This window comes from Hyperolius riggenbachi, chromosome 2 (genome assembly GCF_040937935.1).
Source record: "Hyperolius riggenbachi isolate aHypRig1 chromosome 2, aHypRig1.pri, whole genome shotgun sequence".
In the NCBI taxonomy this organism is placed as follows: Eukaryota; Metazoa; Chordata; class Amphibia; order Anura; family Hyperoliidae; genus Hyperolius; species Hyperolius riggenbachi.
Window position 1 is genome coordinate 534,824,450 of NC_090647.1, and position 16,369 is coordinate 534,840,818.

General features: G+C 51.3%; 22 pseudogenes; all 22 read right to left on the reverse strand.

Moving 5' to 3' along the window:
- Positions 1 to 2,102: 2,102 nt before the first annotated feature.
- On the reverse strand, positions 2,103 to 2,221 carry LOC137553994 (5S ribosomal RNA; annotated as a pseudogene).
- An 81-nt stretch (positions 2,222 to 2,302) lies between these two features.
- LOC137549200 (5S ribosomal RNA) lies at positions 2,303 to 2,421 on the reverse strand (annotated as a pseudogene).
- An 81-nt stretch (positions 2,422 to 2,502) lies between these two features.
- Positions 2,503 to 2,621, reverse strand: LOC137553395 (5S ribosomal RNA; annotated as a pseudogene).
- Positions 2,622 to 2,702: 81 nt separating this feature from the next.
- Positions 2,703 to 2,821, reverse strand: LOC137548036 (5S ribosomal RNA; annotated as a pseudogene).
- An 82-nt stretch (positions 2,822 to 2,903) lies between these two features.
- On the reverse strand, positions 2,904 to 3,022 carry LOC137554391 (5S ribosomal RNA; annotated as a pseudogene).
- An 82-nt stretch (positions 3,023 to 3,104) lies between these two features.
- On the reverse strand, positions 3,105 to 3,223 carry LOC137550904 (5S ribosomal RNA; annotated as a pseudogene).
- Positions 3,224 to 3,306: 83 nt separating this feature from the next.
- Positions 3,307 to 3,425, reverse strand: LOC137553845 (5S ribosomal RNA; annotated as a pseudogene).
- An 81-nt stretch (positions 3,426 to 3,506) lies between these two features.
- On the reverse strand, positions 3,507 to 3,625 carry LOC137559507 (5S ribosomal RNA; annotated as a pseudogene).
- Positions 3,626 to 3,706: 81 nt separating this feature from the next.
- Positions 3,707 to 3,825, reverse strand: LOC137553794 (5S ribosomal RNA; annotated as a pseudogene).
- Positions 3,826 to 3,906: 81 nt separating this feature from the next.
- On the reverse strand, positions 3,907 to 4,025 carry LOC137553408 (5S ribosomal RNA; annotated as a pseudogene).
- Positions 4,026 to 4,105: 80 nt separating this feature from the next.
- LOC137552576 (5S ribosomal RNA) lies at positions 4,106 to 4,224 on the reverse strand (annotated as a pseudogene).
- An 82-nt stretch (positions 4,225 to 4,306) lies between these two features.
- Positions 4,307 to 4,425, reverse strand: LOC137553865 (5S ribosomal RNA; annotated as a pseudogene).
- Positions 4,426 to 4,506: 81 nt separating this feature from the next.
- Positions 4,507 to 4,625, reverse strand: LOC137549667 (5S ribosomal RNA; annotated as a pseudogene).
- Positions 4,626 to 4,707: 82 nt separating this feature from the next.
- Positions 4,708 to 4,826, reverse strand: LOC137549335 (5S ribosomal RNA; annotated as a pseudogene).
- An 81-nt stretch (positions 4,827 to 4,907) lies between these two features.
- On the reverse strand, positions 4,908 to 5,026 carry LOC137549409 (5S ribosomal RNA; annotated as a pseudogene).
- Positions 5,027 to 5,108: 82 nt separating this feature from the next.
- LOC137552884 (5S ribosomal RNA) lies at positions 5,109 to 5,227 on the reverse strand (annotated as a pseudogene).
- Positions 5,228 to 5,308: 81 nt separating this feature from the next.
- On the reverse strand, positions 5,309 to 5,427 carry LOC137549410 (5S ribosomal RNA; annotated as a pseudogene).
- An 82-nt stretch (positions 5,428 to 5,509) lies between these two features.
- LOC137553590 (5S ribosomal RNA) lies at positions 5,510 to 5,628 on the reverse strand (annotated as a pseudogene).
- An 81-nt stretch (positions 5,629 to 5,709) lies between these two features.
- Positions 5,710 to 5,828, reverse strand: LOC137550596 (5S ribosomal RNA; annotated as a pseudogene).
- An 82-nt stretch (positions 5,829 to 5,910) lies between these two features.
- On the reverse strand, positions 5,911 to 6,029 carry LOC137553966 (5S ribosomal RNA; annotated as a pseudogene).
- Positions 6,030 to 6,110: 81 nt separating this feature from the next.
- On the reverse strand, positions 6,111 to 6,229 carry LOC137551694 (5S ribosomal RNA; annotated as a pseudogene).
- An 82-nt stretch (positions 6,230 to 6,311) lies between these two features.
- Positions 6,312 to 6,430, reverse strand: LOC137553131 (5S ribosomal RNA; annotated as a pseudogene).
- Between the last annotated feature and the right edge of the window lie 9,939 nt (positions 6,431 to 16,369).

The window sequence follows — 16,369 nt, forward strand, 5'->3', positions numbered from 1 at the left end:
TAATTTAAGGCTCATTTTAATCGGGGTGAAACACTGCTTATTTGTATGTGTTTACATGTATTTTACATTTTTTAATTTTCCGCGATAGTGGTTCTTTAAGAACCACAAAGAAATCATTTTTAAAATCCTTAAGTGAAAGTAAAAACTGCTTCCTGGAGGTCTTCTTTAGTTTTGTGGACTGAGTGATGTACCTCGGGACAGGAAGAAATAAAAAACACATTCAAATTGATGACTTGGGCCACAGAACTGATCATGCATTTTTTTTTTAAGTGAGGCCTGGAACCCAATGCAAAACGCTATCGCTAATCGCAAGCGCCAGCATTTTGTAGGAGCAGTTTGTCAGCGGTTTCATGAGCGTTTTAGGAAGTGATTTTACAAAGTGCATCAATTTGCCTGCGATTGTGTAGCGAATAGAGATTAGCGTTTTAAAGCCTGATTGTTCCTTTTAATTAATTTTAATTTTGTTACAGTGTGTGGTAACGTTAAAACGCTAGCAAAATCGCTCCATGCAGTTTTTGATGAGCGGTTACGCCAGAGTTTATATACTTTCACTGAAGCGCTAACGCTCCCAAAATGCTCCATGTCCTGCGTTTGCGATCTGAGGAATCGCAAGTGCTCCAGTGGAAGTTACCCCATCCATTTACATTAGCTGAGCATTTTGGCTAAACCCTAGCGTTCTGTAACACTCCAAAAATGCTCTCAAAATCGCACTTGTGGGTTCCAGCCCTGAGAGTCTTTTGGTTAATCCAGTTGGCAAAAATGAAACATTTGGCCAACAGGATTGTAAGCCCGCCCACCAGCAACAAGGTAGACTCTCTTCGGGCGGGGCCTACACTACACTATGCTGGCCTACTCTAATTGGTGCTAGTCACCCTGAAAGCTATTCTAGTGTTGGGGTGCATGTGTGATATGTAACACCTAATCTAATCCTACATCTCCTGCTCCTAAGTGGTGCTGCTCACCAATATGCCCTGTTCAAGTGTTTGGTGTGTGTGTGTGGGGAGGTCTAATCTTATCCTAATCTCATCTCTGTGGTTAGCACTATGCCACAGTCCATGGGATGAGGTGTTGGTCTGGGTATGTCATTCTAAAGTGAGTGTGTGTCTGTCTGGGACTGGGTATCAGTCAGTATGAGTCAGTTAAGGTAAGTTAATCTGGGGTAAAAGCTGTCAGTGTATGTGTGATTTATAGGGTGGTCATATATTACTTTGGTTTCCTCTTAGGAAACCTCTGCGCATGTGTGTGACATCACTCATGACGTCACACACATGCGCAGAGAGTGCCCAGCAACGGGAGTGCGATCTAGGACGCTCTCCGCCGGGCCAGCGCAGACGTACTACTCCGGGTCATTGCGACCCGGAAGTAGTAAGAGCCACAGCGAAATGACAGGTTGGGCAGCCGAACAGTTCGGCTGCAGTTCAGCTAATACAGCTGAACTGTTCGCCCAACTCTAGTCAACCCCACCCAGCATGCGTACACACAATATGCCACTAATCGGCAAACTGTGTTACCCCCACAGGTTCACAGCCGGTCTCCCACACAGCTACTAACCAGGCCTGAAGCCACTTAGCTTCCGCAATCTGACGAGAGCGGGCGCTTTCGGCTTAGTGTGGCCACAGGCAAAATCCAAGGCGCCGTTCCTGCGCCTTGAAGGTGAGGCTTCCCACGTGCTCATAGCCATTGGACTGCAAACCCAAAGAAATGCCAGCAGCACCTGGGGTTCACAGCTGATTTCCTACGCAGCTACTAACCAGGCCTGAAGCCGCTTAGCTTCCACAATCTGACGAGCGCGGGCACTTTCGGCTTAGTGTGGCCACAGGCAAAATCCAAGTCGCCATTCCTGCACCTTGAGGGTGAGGCTTCCCACATGCTCATAGCCATTGGACCGCAAACCAAAAAAAAAAGCCTGCAGAACCTGGGGTTCACAGCCGGTCTCCCACGCAGCTACTAACCAGGCCTGAAGTCTTAGCTTCCACAATCTGATGAGAGCGGGCGCTTTTGGCTTAGTTTGGCCGCAGGCAAAATCCAAGGCGCCGTTCCTGCGCCTTGAAGGTGAGGCTTCCCACGTGCTCATAGCCATTGGACCGCAAACCCCCCAAAAAAGTCTGCAGCACCTGGGGTTCACAGCCGGTCTCCCACAAAGCTACTAACCAGGCCTGAAGCTGCATAGCTTCCGCGATCTGACTAAAGCGGGTGCTTTCGGCTTAGTGTGGCCGCAGGCGAAATCCAAGGCGCCGTTCCTGCGCCTTGAAGGTGAGGCTTCCCACGTGCTCATAGCCATTGGACCGCAAACCCAAAAAAAAGCCTGCAGCACCTGGGGTTCACAGCCGGTCTGCCACGCAGCTACTAACCAGGCCTGAAGCCGCTTAGCTTCCGCGATCTGACGAGAGCAGGCGCTTTCGGCTTAGTGTGGCCGCAGACAAAATCCAAGGCGCCGTTCCTGCGCCTTGAAGGGGAGGCTTCCCACGTGCTCATAGCCATTGGATTGCAAACCCAAAAAAAAGCCTACAGCACCTGGGGTTCACAGCCAATCTCCCACGCAGCTACTAACCACGCCTGAAGCCGTTTAGCTTCCGCGATCTGACGAGAGCGGGCGCTTTCGGCTTAGTGTGGCCGCAGGCAAAATCCAAGGCGCCGTTCCTGCGCCTTGAAGGTGAGGCTTCCCACGTGCTCATAGCCATTGGACCGCAAACCCAAAAAAAAGCCTGCAGCACCTGGGGTTCACAGCCGGTCTCCCACGCAGCTACTAACCAGGCCTGATGCCACTTCGCTTCCGCGATCTGACGAGAGCGGGCACTTTTGGCATAGTGTGGCCGCAGGCACAGTCGAAGGCGCCGTTCCAGCGCCTTGAAGGTGAGGCTTCCCACGTGCTCATAGCCATTGGACCGCAAACCCCCCAAAAAAGCCTGCAGCACCTGGGGTTTACAGCCGGTCTCCCACACAGCTACTAACCAGGACTGAAGCTGCATAGCTTCCGCGATCTGACTAAAGCGGGTGCTTTCGGCTAAGTGTGGCCGCAGGCGAAATCCAAGGCACCGTTCCTGCGCCTTGAAGGTGAGGCTTCCCACGTGCTCATAGCCATTGGACCGCAAACCCCCAAAAAAAGCCTGCAGCACCTGGGGTTCACAGCCGGTCTGCCACGCAGCTACTAACCAGGCCTGATGCCACTTCGCTTCCGCGATCTGACGAGAGCGGGCACTTTTGGCATAGTGTGGCCGCAGGCACAGTCGAAGGCGCCGTTCCAGCGCCTTGAAGGTGAGGCTTCCCACGTGCTCATAGCCATTGGACCGCAAACCCCCCAAAAAAAGCCTGCAGCACCTGGGGTTCACAGCCACTCTCCCACGCAGCTACTAATCAGGCCTGAAGCCGCTTAGCTTCCACGATCTGACGAGAGCGGGCGCTTTCGGCTTAGTGTGTCCGCAGGCAAAACCCAAGGTGCCGTTCCTGCGCCTTGAAGGTGAGGCTTCCCACGTGCTCATAGCCATTGGACCGCAAACCCCAAAAAAAGCCTGCAGCACCTGGGGTTCACAGCCGGTCTCCCACGCATCTACTAACCAGGCCTGAAGCCACTTAGCTTCCACGATCTAACGAGAGTGGGCACTTTCGGCTTAGTTTGGCCGCAGGCGAATTCCAAGTCGCCGTTGCTGCGCCTTGAGGGTGAGGCTTCCCACATGCTCATAGCCATTGAATCGCAAACCCAAAGAAATTCCTGCAGCACCTGGGGTTCACAGCCGGTCTCCCACGCAGCTACTAACCAGGCCTGAAGCCAGTTAGCTTCCACGATCTGACGAGAGCGGGCACTTTTGGCTTAATGTGGCCGCAGGCACAATACAAGGCGCCGTTCCTGCGCCTTGAAGGTGAGGCTTCCCACGTGCTCATCGCCATTGGACCGCAACCCCCAAAAAAAGCCTGCAGCACCTGGGGTTCACCACCGGTCTCCCACGCAGCTACTAACCAGGCCAGAAGCCGCTTAGCTTCCGCGATCTGACAAGAGCGGGCGCTTTCAGCTTAGTGTGGCAGCAGGCGAAAACCAAGGCGCCGTTCCTGCGCCTTGAAGGTGAGGCTTCCCACGTGCTCATAGCCATTGGACCGCAAACCCCAAAAAAGCCTGCAGCACCTGGGGTTCACAGCCAGTCTCCCACGCAGCTACTAACCAGGCCTGAAGCCACTTAGCTTCCACGATCTGACGAGAGCGGGCGCTTTCTGCTTAGTGTGGCCGCAGGCAAAATCCAAGGCGCCTTTCCTGCGCCTTGAAGGTGAGGCTTCCCAAGTGCTCATAGCCATTGGACCGCAAACCCCCCAAAAAAGTCTGCAGCACCTGGGATTCACAGCCGGTCTCCCACGCAGCTATTAACCAGGCCTGAAGCCACTTAGTTTCCGCGATCTGACAAGAGCGGGCGCTTTCGGCTTAGTTTGGCCGCAGGCAAAATCCAAGGCGCCGTTCCTGCGCCTTGAAGGTGAGGCTTCCCACGTGCTCATAGCCATTGTGCTGCAAACCCAAAAAAAAGCCTGCAGCACCTGGGGTTCACAGCTGGTCTCCCACGCAGCTACTAATCAGGCCTGATGCCACTTAGCTTCCGCGATCTGACGAGAGCGGGCACTTTTGGCTTAGTGTGGCTGCAGGCACAGTCCAAGGCGCCGTTCCTGCGCCTTGAAGGTGAGGCTTCCCACGTGCTCATAGCCATTGGACCGCAAACCCCCCATAAAAGCCTGCAGCACCTGGGGTTCACAGCCACTCTCCCACGCAGCTACTAATCAGGCCTGAAGCCGCTTAGCTTCCGCGATCTGACGAGAGCGGGTGCTTTCGGCTTAGTGTGGCCGCAGGCGAAATCCAAGGCGCTGTTCCTGCGCCTTAAAGTTGAGGCTTCCCACGTGCTCATAGCCATTGGACCGCAAACCCAAAAAAAAGCCTGCAGCACCTGGGGTTCACAGCTGGTCTCCCACGCAGCTACTAACCAGGCCTGAAACCACTTGGCTTCCGCGATCTGACGAAAGCGGGCGCTTTTGGCTTAGTGTGGCCGCAGGCAAAATCCAAGGCGCCGTTCCTGCGCCTTGAAGGTGAGGCTTCCCACGTGCTCATAGCCATTGGACCGCAAACTCCAAAAAAAAGCCTGCAGCACCTGGGGTTCACAGCCAGTCTCCCACACAGCTACTAACCAGGCCTAAAGCCACTTAGCTTCCACGATCTGACGAGAGCGGGCGGTTTCAGCTTAGTTTGGCCACAGGCGAAATCCAAGGCGCCGTTCCTGCGCCTTGAAGGTGAGGCTTCCCACGTGCTCATAGCCATTGGACCGCAAACCCAAAAAAAAGCCTGCAGCACCTGGGGTTCACAGCTGGTCTCCCACGCAGCTACTAACCAGGCCTGAAACCACTTGGCTTCCGCGATCTGACGAAAGCGGGCGCTTTTGGCTTAGTGTGGCCGCAGGCAAAATCCAAGGCGCCGTTCCTGCGCCTTGAAGGTGAGGCTTCCCACGTGCTCATAGCCATTGGACCGCAAACTCCAAAAAAAAGCCTGCAGCACCTGGGGTTCACAGCCAGTCTCCCACACAGCTACTAACCAGGCCTAAAGCCACTTAGCTTCCACGATCTGACGAGAGCAGGCGGTTTCAGCTTAGTTTGGCCACAGGCGAAATCCAAGGCGCCATTCCTGCGCCTTGAAGGTGAGGCTTCCCACGTGCTCATAGCCATTGGACCGCAAACCCAAAAAAAAGCCTGTAGCACCTGGGGTTCACAGCCGGTCTCCCACGCAGCTACTAACCAGGCCTGATGCCACTTAGCTTCCGCGATCTGACGAGAGCGGGCACTTTTGGCTTAGTGTGGCCACAGGCACAGTCCAAGGCGCCATTCCTGCGCCTTGAAGGTGAGGCTTCCCACGTGCTCATAGCCATTGGACCGCAAACCCCCCAAAAAAACCTGCAGCACCTGGGGTTCACAGCCGGTCTCCCACGCAGCTACTAATCAGGCCTGAAGCCGCTTAGCTTCCACAATCTAACGAGGGCGGGCGCTTTTGGCTTAGTGTGGCCGCAGGCAAAATCCAATTTGCCGTTGCTGCGCCTTGAGGGTGAGGCTTCCCACGTGCTCATAGCCATTGGACCGCAAACCCCCCAAAAAGCCTGTAGCACCTGGGGTTCACAGCCGGTCTCCCACGCAGCTATTAACCAGGCCTGAAGCCGCTTAGCTTCCGCAATCTGACGAGAGCAGGCGCTTTCGGCTTAGTGTGGCCACAGGCAAAATCCAAGGCGCCGTTCCTGCGCCTTGAGGGTGAGGCTTCCCACGTGCTCATAGCCATTGGACCGCAAACCCCCCAAAAAAGCCTGCAGCACCTGGGATTCACAGCCAGTCTCCCACACAGCTACTAACCAGGCCTGAAGCCGCTTAGCTTCCACAATCTGACAAGAGCGGGCGCTTTCGGCTTAGTGTAGCCGCAGGCAAAATCTAAGTCGCAGTTCCTGCGCCTTGAGGGTGAGGCTTCCCACGTGGTCATAGCCATTGGACCGCAAACCTCCAAAAAAGCCTGAAGCACCTGGGCCCCACCCAGCATGCGCACACAATATGCCACTAATAGCCAGCCTGTGTCACCCCCACCCAGAATGCGTACACACAATATGCCACGAATAGGCAGCCTTTGTCACGCCCACCCAGCATGCGCACACAATATGCCACTAATAGGCAACCTGTGTCACCCCCACCCAGAATGCGTACACACAATATGCCACTAATAGGCAGCCTGTGTCACCCCCACCCAGCATGCACACACAATATGCCACTAATAGGCAGCCTGTGTCACCCCCACCCAGCATGCACACACAATTTGCCACTAATAGGCAGCCTTTGTCACCCCCACCCAGCATGCGCACACAATATGTCACTAATAGGCAGCCTGTGTCACCCCCACCCAGCATGCGCACACACAATATGCCACTAATAGGCAACCTGTGTCAGCCCCACCGAGCTGCGCCCACACAATATGCCACTAATAGGCAGCCTGTGTCACCCCCACCCAGCATGCGCACACACAATATGCCACTAATAGGCAGCCTGTGTCACCCCCACCCAGCATGCGCACACACAATATGCCACTAATAGGCAACCTGTGTCAGCCCCACCGAGCTGCGCCCACACAATATGCCACTAATAGGCAGCCTGTGTCACCCCCACCCAGCATGCGCACACACAATATGCCACTAATAGGCAGCCTGTGTCACCCCCACCCAGCATGCGCACACACAATATGCCACTAATAGGCAACCTGTGTCAGCCCCACCGAGCTGCGCCCACACAATATGCCACTAATAGGCAGCCTGTGTAACCCCCACCCAGCATGCGTACACACAATATGCCACTAATAGAGTTGGGCCGAACCTCCGATTTTAGGTTCGCGAACCGGGTTCGCGAACTTTCGCGGAACGTTCGGTTCGCGTTAAAGTTCGCGAACCGCAATAGACTTCAATGGGGATGCGAACTTTGAAAAAAAAAATAATTATGCTGGCCACAAAAGTGATGGAAAAGATGTTTCAAGGGGTCTAACACCTGGAGGGGGGCATGGCGGAGTGGGATACACGCCAAAAGTCCCCGGGAAAAATCTGGATTTGACGCAAAGCAGCGTTTTAAGGGCAGAAATCACATTGAATGCTAAATGACAGGCCTAAAGTGCTTTAAAACATCTTGCATGTGTATACATCAATCAGGTAGTGTAATTAAGGTACTGCTTCACACTGACACACCAAACTCAATAGGTATGCAGTGGCGTGTTCACTAAACAGGTATACAGTGGCGGGTCCACTGAACAGAACAGGTATACAGTGGCGGGTTCACAGAACAGGTATACAGTGGCGGGTCCACTGAACAGAACAGGTATACAGTGGCGGGTTCACAGAACAGGTATGCAGTGGCAGGATCACTGAACACAATAGGTATGCAGTGGCGTGTTCACTAAACAGGTATACAGTGGCGGGTCCACTGAACAGAACAGGTATACAGTGGCGGGTCCACTGAACAGAACAGGTATACAGTGGCGGGTCCACTGAACAGAACAGGTATACAGTGGCGGGTCCACTGAACAGAACAGGTATACAGTGGCGGGTTCACAGAACAGGTATGCAGTGGCAGGATCACTGAACACAATAGGTATGCAGTGGCGTGTTCACTAAACAGGTATACAGTGGCGGGTCCACTGAACAGAACAGGTGTACAGTGGCGGGTCCACTGAACAGAACAGGTATACAGTGGCGGGTCCACTGAACAGAACAGGTATACAGTGGCGGGTTCACAGAACAGGTATACAGTGGCGGGTCCACTGAACAGAACAGGTATACAGTGGCGGGTTCACAGAACAGGTATGCAGTGGCAGGTTCACTGAACACAACAGGTATGCAGTGGCGGGTTCACTGAACAGGTATACAGTGGCGGGTCCACTGAACAGAACAGGTATACAGTGGCGGGTCCACTGAACAGAACAGGTATACAGTGGCGGGTCCACTGAACAGAACAGGTATACAGTGGCGGGTTCACAGAACAGGTATACAGTGGCGGGTCCACTGAACAGAACAGGTATACAGTGGCGGGTTCACAGAACAGGTATGCAGTGGCAGGATCACTGAACAGGTATGCAGTGGCAGGATCACTGAACAGGTATGGAGTGGCAGGATCACAGTACAGGTATGCAGTGGGCTGAGGGCTCACTGAACAGAACAGGTATGCAGTGGCAGGATCACTGAACAGGTATGGAGTGGCAGGATCACAGTACAGGTATGCAGTGGGCTGAGGGCTCACTGAACAGAACAGGTATGCAGTGGCAGGATCACTGAACAGGTATGCAGTGGCAGGATCACAGTACAGGTATGCAGTGGGCTGAGGGCTCACTGAACAGAACAGGTATGCAGCCAGGAAGAAGTTAAGCCTAACTAATCTTTCCCTATATGAGAGACTGCAGCAGCTCGCCCTACTCTCACTAATGCAGGCACACGAGTGGCCGTAATGGCCGCCGCTGCCTGCCTTATATAAGGGGGGGGTGGGGCTCCAGGGGCTAGTGTAGCCTAATTGGCTACACTGGGCCTGCTGACTGTGATGTAGAGGGTCAAAGTTGACCCTCAGTGCATTATGGGGCGAACCGAACTTCTTCCGCAAAAGGTTCGCGTGCGGTACCCGCACGCGAACCACCTACGTTCGCGCGAACCACGTTCGCCGGCGAACCGTTCGGCCCAACTCTAGCCACTAATAGGCAGCCTGTGTCACCCCCATCCAGCATGTGCACACACAATATGCCACTAATAGGCAGCCTATGTCACCCCCACCCAGCATGCATTTACAATATGCCACTAATAGGCAGCCTGTATCACCCCCATCCAGCATGCGTATTGCTTAAAGAGGAACTGTAACGACAAAACGGCCCCTGGGGGGTACTCACCTCGGGTGGGGGAAGCCTCAGGATCCTAATGAGGCTTCCCACGCCGTCCTGCGTCCCTCGGGGGTCTCGCTGTAGCCCTCCGTACAGCTGTGACGCAATATTTACCTTCCTGGCTCCTGCGCAGGCGCTCTGATGCCTCTCGGCGCCGAAGTAGGCGGAAATACCCGATCACCGTCGGGTCTGCTCTACTGCGCAGGCGCAAGTTTCCGGCGCCTGCGCAGTAGAGCGGACCCGACGGAGATCGGGTATTTCAGTCTATTTCCGTGCAGAAAGTCGCCACAGCGCCCCCGCTGGAGCCAGCAAAGGTAAATATTGAACTGACAGTCGGCACAGTCGCCGGCTGTTCGGAGGGCTGCGGCGAGACCCCCGTGGGACAGAGGACGGCGTGGGAAGCCTCATTAGGATCCGGAGGCTTCCCCCACCCGAGGTGAGTACCCCCCAGGGGAGATTTTTAATGTTACACAGTCTCTTTAAAAAGGAAATAAACATGGCAGCCTCCATATACCTCTCTCTCCAGTTGTCCTTTAAAGGGACCACTATTGCGAAAGTTGTAAATTTAAAATATATGTCAACACATACAAATAAGAAGTACGTTTCTCCCAAATAAAAAAATCCTTTTCAGGGAGCGTCTTTATAAAGGCCATGCTGAGAATCCCTATGAGGATATGGACTAATGGTCCAAATCCTGTCAGTTCTGTCAGATTTCTGCTACTAACTGTAAGTGACAGCAACATAGTAGAAAAGTAATTTATAGCTCATTTTACTCTGGGAGAAACGTGCTTTTTATTTATGTATTTACATGCATTTTAAATTTTCAAATTGTTTTGCGATAATGGTCCTTTAAGAAGAATCAGAGGATAGCTATCATGTTCCATCTCCCTGTTGGGCCTGTGTGTGAAGAGGAATGTGCAGTGTGTGTGGATCCACAGACCGAAGATGAGTGAAATTTATATTTTTCTGAGCTACATAATAATTGTGAGACTGACAGTGGAAGGTGACTGCAAGGGGTAATGAGCAGCAGCTGCTGACAGTTTGCGGCCATATTGTGTGTGTGCCGGGTTCGGTTGGGCCTTACTATCGAATGACTCGCTTCACCCTCAAGGGATTATGGGACTGGTCAGTGGACAGCATAGGAACAGTGCTGGAAGGTTTATTTACACAGGATGTTGCTGATATTGTATTGTGGAGTGCCAACCTAAAAAGGAAAGCTGTAACCTGCCATAAAAAAGTAAGATACTCACCTCAGAAGAGGGAAGATTCTGGATCCCTAATAGCCTTCCCGTTCCTCTGTGTCCCCTCGTTCCACTGCAGGGGCTCTTGTTCAAATATCCCGCCGGCTGCTTCTTCAGTTCTTCTAGTATGGAGCTGCTCATCTTTGGAAGTACTTGGAGACCCGAGTACTTCAGTGGCCCTCCGAGGGTACCCAAAGGCTTCGTCCACATTAAAGTTGAAAACTGGAACAGGGGGTGGCGGCAGTGGAACATGTCGGCGCTATATAAATACTAATGCCTTACAATTATGCCCTGCCTCTACCCAGCAGTTAACTTGTTTTGATGATTAAACCCCCTATTGTATTGTGATTACCTAGCTAGACTGTCATCAGCTTAGACTTCAGTATTCCCCACACTCAGATTATACACACGCTTTCTCACAGCCCCCTCCAATGTAACTGTCTCCTGGTATATACATATGCAAAAATTAACATTCTCACAGTACGGCCACACGGGGAGCGCCGCACACAAGTTCAATGGACATTCTCACAGTACAGCCACAAGGGGGAGCTCCGCACACAAGTTCAATGGACATTTTCCCAGTAACGTCCACAAGGGGGAGCTCCTCGCACACTGCTGCCGGGTTACATACCGTTCCTGGATACTCCGTGGGATGCTCCTAGTCTCGTCCTCCTCGGCTGTGTAGAGCAGAGACACACCGACCTCCTCCAGCCTTTTGTCGCTCGAGCGCTGCTTCCGTTGTCCGCTGAGGTCGTGTTTCCGTCTCGCAGGTGATGTAGATGCCTTGCGCTGGTGACGTGGAGCTGTGCGATTAAGCACACCTTGCCAGTGCTGTATATACTATACTGTAATATATATGTTATATCTATTAATACAAGATTAATTCTAGGCACAGCATATACTGTCAGGCTGTATAATAGTAAGCACAGCTTTAATACAAGGTTTTCACACTGGTTTCTTCAACTAGATGTTCAAGCATTACTGTACTTGTATGCCAGCCTTGCAACACATAGCTGTCTCTTGCAGCATTTCATAGCTCCCAACTATCCCTGTTTTGGAGGGACAGTACCTCTTTGGGGACCGTGTCTCTCTTTCTTCCTCATTTGTCCCTCTTTCATGACTGATGTATATATCTATGTAATCATATGTATATTTCTTATTTTCAAATGTTAATATGAAGGAAAATTAACCAGGATAGAAAGTACCAGTGTGGTTTAAATTATAAAATAACATATTTTTATTTTGAAATCTTTATGGTATGCGCGACTAGGGGGGTGCCTAGGGTGTGATCAAGGGTGTGGCAGGAGTGTGGCTTAAGTGTCCCTATTTCTTATCTCAAAAAGTTGGAAAGTATGGCCAGGGCTGGTTCTAGGGGCTGGTTAGAATTTTTGGGGCACCTACACAGGTGTCCATTTAAATATCTGAATGGTTGCCTATGGCAGCACCCAAATGTCCTATTTCAGAGTCTCCCACATAGGTAGCCAGAGAGCCCTGTTTATGTGGCAAGAGAGGGCCCCGAATACACAGCACAGCAGAGGGTGAACTAAAGTGAACCTTAACTGTATGAAAGACAAAAAAAAGTGCATTTACCAGCCCCCTGCAGCTGCCCTGTACTCATCCTCCAGCACCCCGCAGCACCCTACTTACGTTCTAATGAGAGCCTCTAGTCCGCTCGCCTCCTAATCGCGCTCTCATGGATGGGAGCAGTCTGCGAATTTGCAGTACTAAAAAATCTCTACTGCACATAGATGGGAGCGCTATTGAGGAGACGCACATGTGCAGTGGCCAGTCAGTCTGGAAGAGGATCGCTAAGGGGGACTGGAGGGCAGCTTAGTGACAGCATGGGCACAGGGCAGCTGCAGGGGGCTGGTAGAAGCCCCAGGTAAGTTAAACCTGTTTTGGTTTTTTTTACTTAATAAGGTTCCCTTTAACTCACCTCCCCAGGTTAGCACTCAGCTGCACACAAGCATATGACTGTAGGCGGAGCTTACGGCCATTGGAGACGAGGCTTATCGTGGACTAGTGGGGGGCGGGGCTGTGGTTCGATTTAGAGGCGGAGCTTTGCAGGGCCCCGGAGTCGCTTTGTAAGGGGACATTGGGCTCTATTCTCAAAGACTTCCCGCATGTGGTAAAGTACATGCGGGAAGTTTGCGACCAACATACTGTCAAGTTGAAATTCTCAAAATGTTCTGCATGTTTTTTCCGCATGCGGAAAAAGTGCGGTAAAAGTGCGGGATTCATGCGGAAAAATTTCCGCAAAAGTCGGTATTTTCCGCAATAAAAAATAAATTCTCAAAAATGTTCAGGCGCATCATTTCGTCGTTATTTACTGATTTTTTTTATCACCTACGAATAGTAGGTGATATATTCCGCATCCCATTGACTTTAATGAAGTGTGGTGGCTTAAGGGCTGTGCTTGCTGGACTTTTAATTTATTTTTTCGAAACACTTTTTCATGCGACCTTTTTACCGCATGATTCCCGCATGAATAATGGCTGTTTCCGCATCTTTTTTCCCGCATGCGGAAAACATGCGGAAAATATTAGTGAATGTGGAAAAAATGCAGAGTTTACCGCTGGCGGGAATATAGCGGTAACATTTTGCGGTGTTTTTGCCTGTTAGTAAATAGAGCCCATTGTGGTCAATGACTGCTGCTCAGGGTAAAGTCCCCCTCAGGATAAAGACCCTGACCATGTATATTTGCTACCAAAAGGAATTCCAGGAAGTTTTTTTTAAGTAATCGATCAGCCCAGGATGGGTGCCATAAACCTATTTCTGTTATAAAAAATCTTATTCTATCGCCTCCATCCTACCTCACTGTGTAATTCCTGCTACCGGCCGCTAGGGGGAGCTCCGGGATATAACTGCTTGTTCCTTCCTGGAGCTTCTGCCGGAGAATGTCGTGGCTGATAGAGATGGGAAGTTCGGATCTTTTCAATGATCCGGATGATTCGAATCGGATCATTGAAGAGATCCGGATCTTTGATCCGAATCTCGGATCATTTTACTACCGGAAGCATTCGGGGGTGAAATGACTAGCAGGACAGGTCTGTGGACAGGAGAAGGGGAGGGAGTGGACACACAGAGAAGGGGAGAAGATGGACAGAGGGCAGGGAGTGGACAGAGAAGGGAGGAGGGACGAGCAGAGAGCAGAAATGTTTGCACGTAATACCCACATGCTGCAATCATATGCTTTACATATATTTCACCTATATGTTCATCTGTACACTTTGAAAGAAAAGGTCGCACAGTGAAAGAAAGCATTCCCAGAAGATAAGTGCAGCTGTTTAGTGCTGAGTGCAGGAGGATTATATTGCCTTTCAATCACAGTGTCTGCAAAGTTACTGAGCTGTGCTGAGCCAAAAGTTTCCAATGTGATCACTGTGCAGCACTACGGAACAGCCAGCCTATAATGGGCAGCACATTGCAGCCAGTGTGCTCTACACATATCTGGCAGTGGCACCCATGTCCCCTCTCTCTCATCTACCTGTCTCCCTGCAAGGCTGCCTCCCATCCAACAGAGCGATCCATCTCAGCTCTGCTTCCAGGACCCCGCTGCCCGCTGAGAGGGGGCGTGTCGCTCCTGGCCCCGCCCCTTTTGAGATCCGAATCGTTCATTTTGATGATTCGGATGATCGACTCATAAAATAGATTCGGATCAAAGATCCGAATCGTTCATGATCCGGACAACACTAGTGGCTGATAGCTCCTGGCTATCGGGGATACAGAGAGAGAGAGGCCGCACGTCTGCCTCCGATGTTGCCGCTGCTCCGTCTGAGGAGGATGAGTGCCGGGGTGACGTCATAGCAGCTATTGTGACGCGCGTGTGCAGGTGGGCAGCTCGTGCACCGCTGAGGATGGCACCTGCAGTGACACGTGACCACGCCCCTCTGCTATTGCTGTGCCATGCTAGTGGATGGAGGTGACGTCATAGCAGCTATTGTGACGCATGTGTGCAGCTCGTGCACCGCTGAGGATGGAACCTGCAGTGACACGTGACCACGCCCCTCTGCTATTGCTGTGCCATGCTAGTGGATGGAGGTCAGGCATTATGTACAACAGGGAAAAGTGAGGGAGCGTGCTGCACTGTATATACTGCTGTACATGCATCATGCAGTTATATACTCAGTGATGTGATTATGCCTATCCATACTCAAGCTTGGTACACACATTCAATTTTGATTGGCCAATCATCAGCCAATTGTATCACTGCCATGTCGTATGAGAGGCTTACTTGCACAAACTGGTCTTAGTATTTAAAGTCTGTTCACCCTCACTCTACATTGAGGTGGTACAAGTGGCTAGCAATTGACCAATCAATGTTGGATGTGTATGCACCCTAAGTTACTTTCCCTCTATCTGCAATGCTGGGGTTATGTGATATACACAGGGCCCGGCTGTCTAGAGTACTCTGGCCCGCCCCTTAGAATGTGGCTGCTCCTCCCCTCCTTAGTGCTGTCAGACTGGGCAGCTCCGCCCTGATCTCCCAGCAATACAGCAGAAGCTGTCACCTTGTTAGCCACAGCTTGGCACTGAAACACTGGCCCGCCCTTCAATATGTCACTGCCCCGCCCCTCCTCAATGCTGCTGGTGCACCCAGAAAAGCATATAGTAAAATATCTGTAGATTTAAGGCCTGTACACACTGATAATCACCAAACACAGTGTGATGCAATTTTGCTGAGGCCATCTGTTGCTGGTTTCATGACTGTTAAATTATATTTGCATTTTTTCATGCGTTTTTTTAAGGGCAGGGCTTAAAAAGCACACCGGTCACTGCGATTACGTTTTCTTAAAAACGCATTGAAACACTGTGTACAGGTCATCACAATTTTCACAATTTTTTTTAAAGGCCTTGTGATTTTAAAAACGCAGTGCAACGCATCCAGTGTGTACAGACCCTTACCGACATTCTACTATTGCAGTGAAAATGACGATAATAAAATGTCAGTAATACACACCAATATTTTATTAAAGCTAAACATAACCCTATTCTTACACTGAACACTCCCACTGTCCATGCCTATCCCTAACTTCCCTGTCCCACGGCTAACCTTAACCACCCACCCCACTTGGCCAGCTTTAATCACCCACCTCCCTCCCCCAGCTAGGAGCGCTGTAAAAACATCACTGGGGATTTTGGCACAGCTGGCACCAAATAGGAATTTCGACTATAGCTGCGCTTAGACAGTAATTTGGGTGCCGTCAAAAGGCGCCCAAATTACTTTGAGGGACAACTGAAGTGAGAGGGATATGGAGGCTGCCATATTAAACAATACAAGTTGCCTGACAGCACTGCTGACCTATTTGGCTGCTGTAGTGTCTGAATAACACCAGAAACCAGCATGCAGCTGAACTTGTCAGACCTGACAAAATGTCAGAAACACCTGATCTGCTGCATGATTGTTCAGGGGCTATGGCTGAAAGTATTAGAGGCAGAGGATCAGCAGGGCAGCCAGGCAACTGGAATTGTTTTTAAGGAAATAAATCTGGCATCCTCCATATCCCTCTCGCTACAATTGCCCTTTAAAAACAGCGTAATTTGGCCGCCAGCAATAGCTGGCAGCTGATTTACAGCTTTGCCCATTATCCATTGCGACCTGGAGGAGGAATAGTAAATAACGCCGCCAGAACTTTTGCAGGAGCAGGGTGAGCCACTCTTCGGCTTTACCCTGCGCCCAAGTCTCCCAGTGGCTTAATTATAGGCATATCCCCAGCTAACCTTAAAGGAA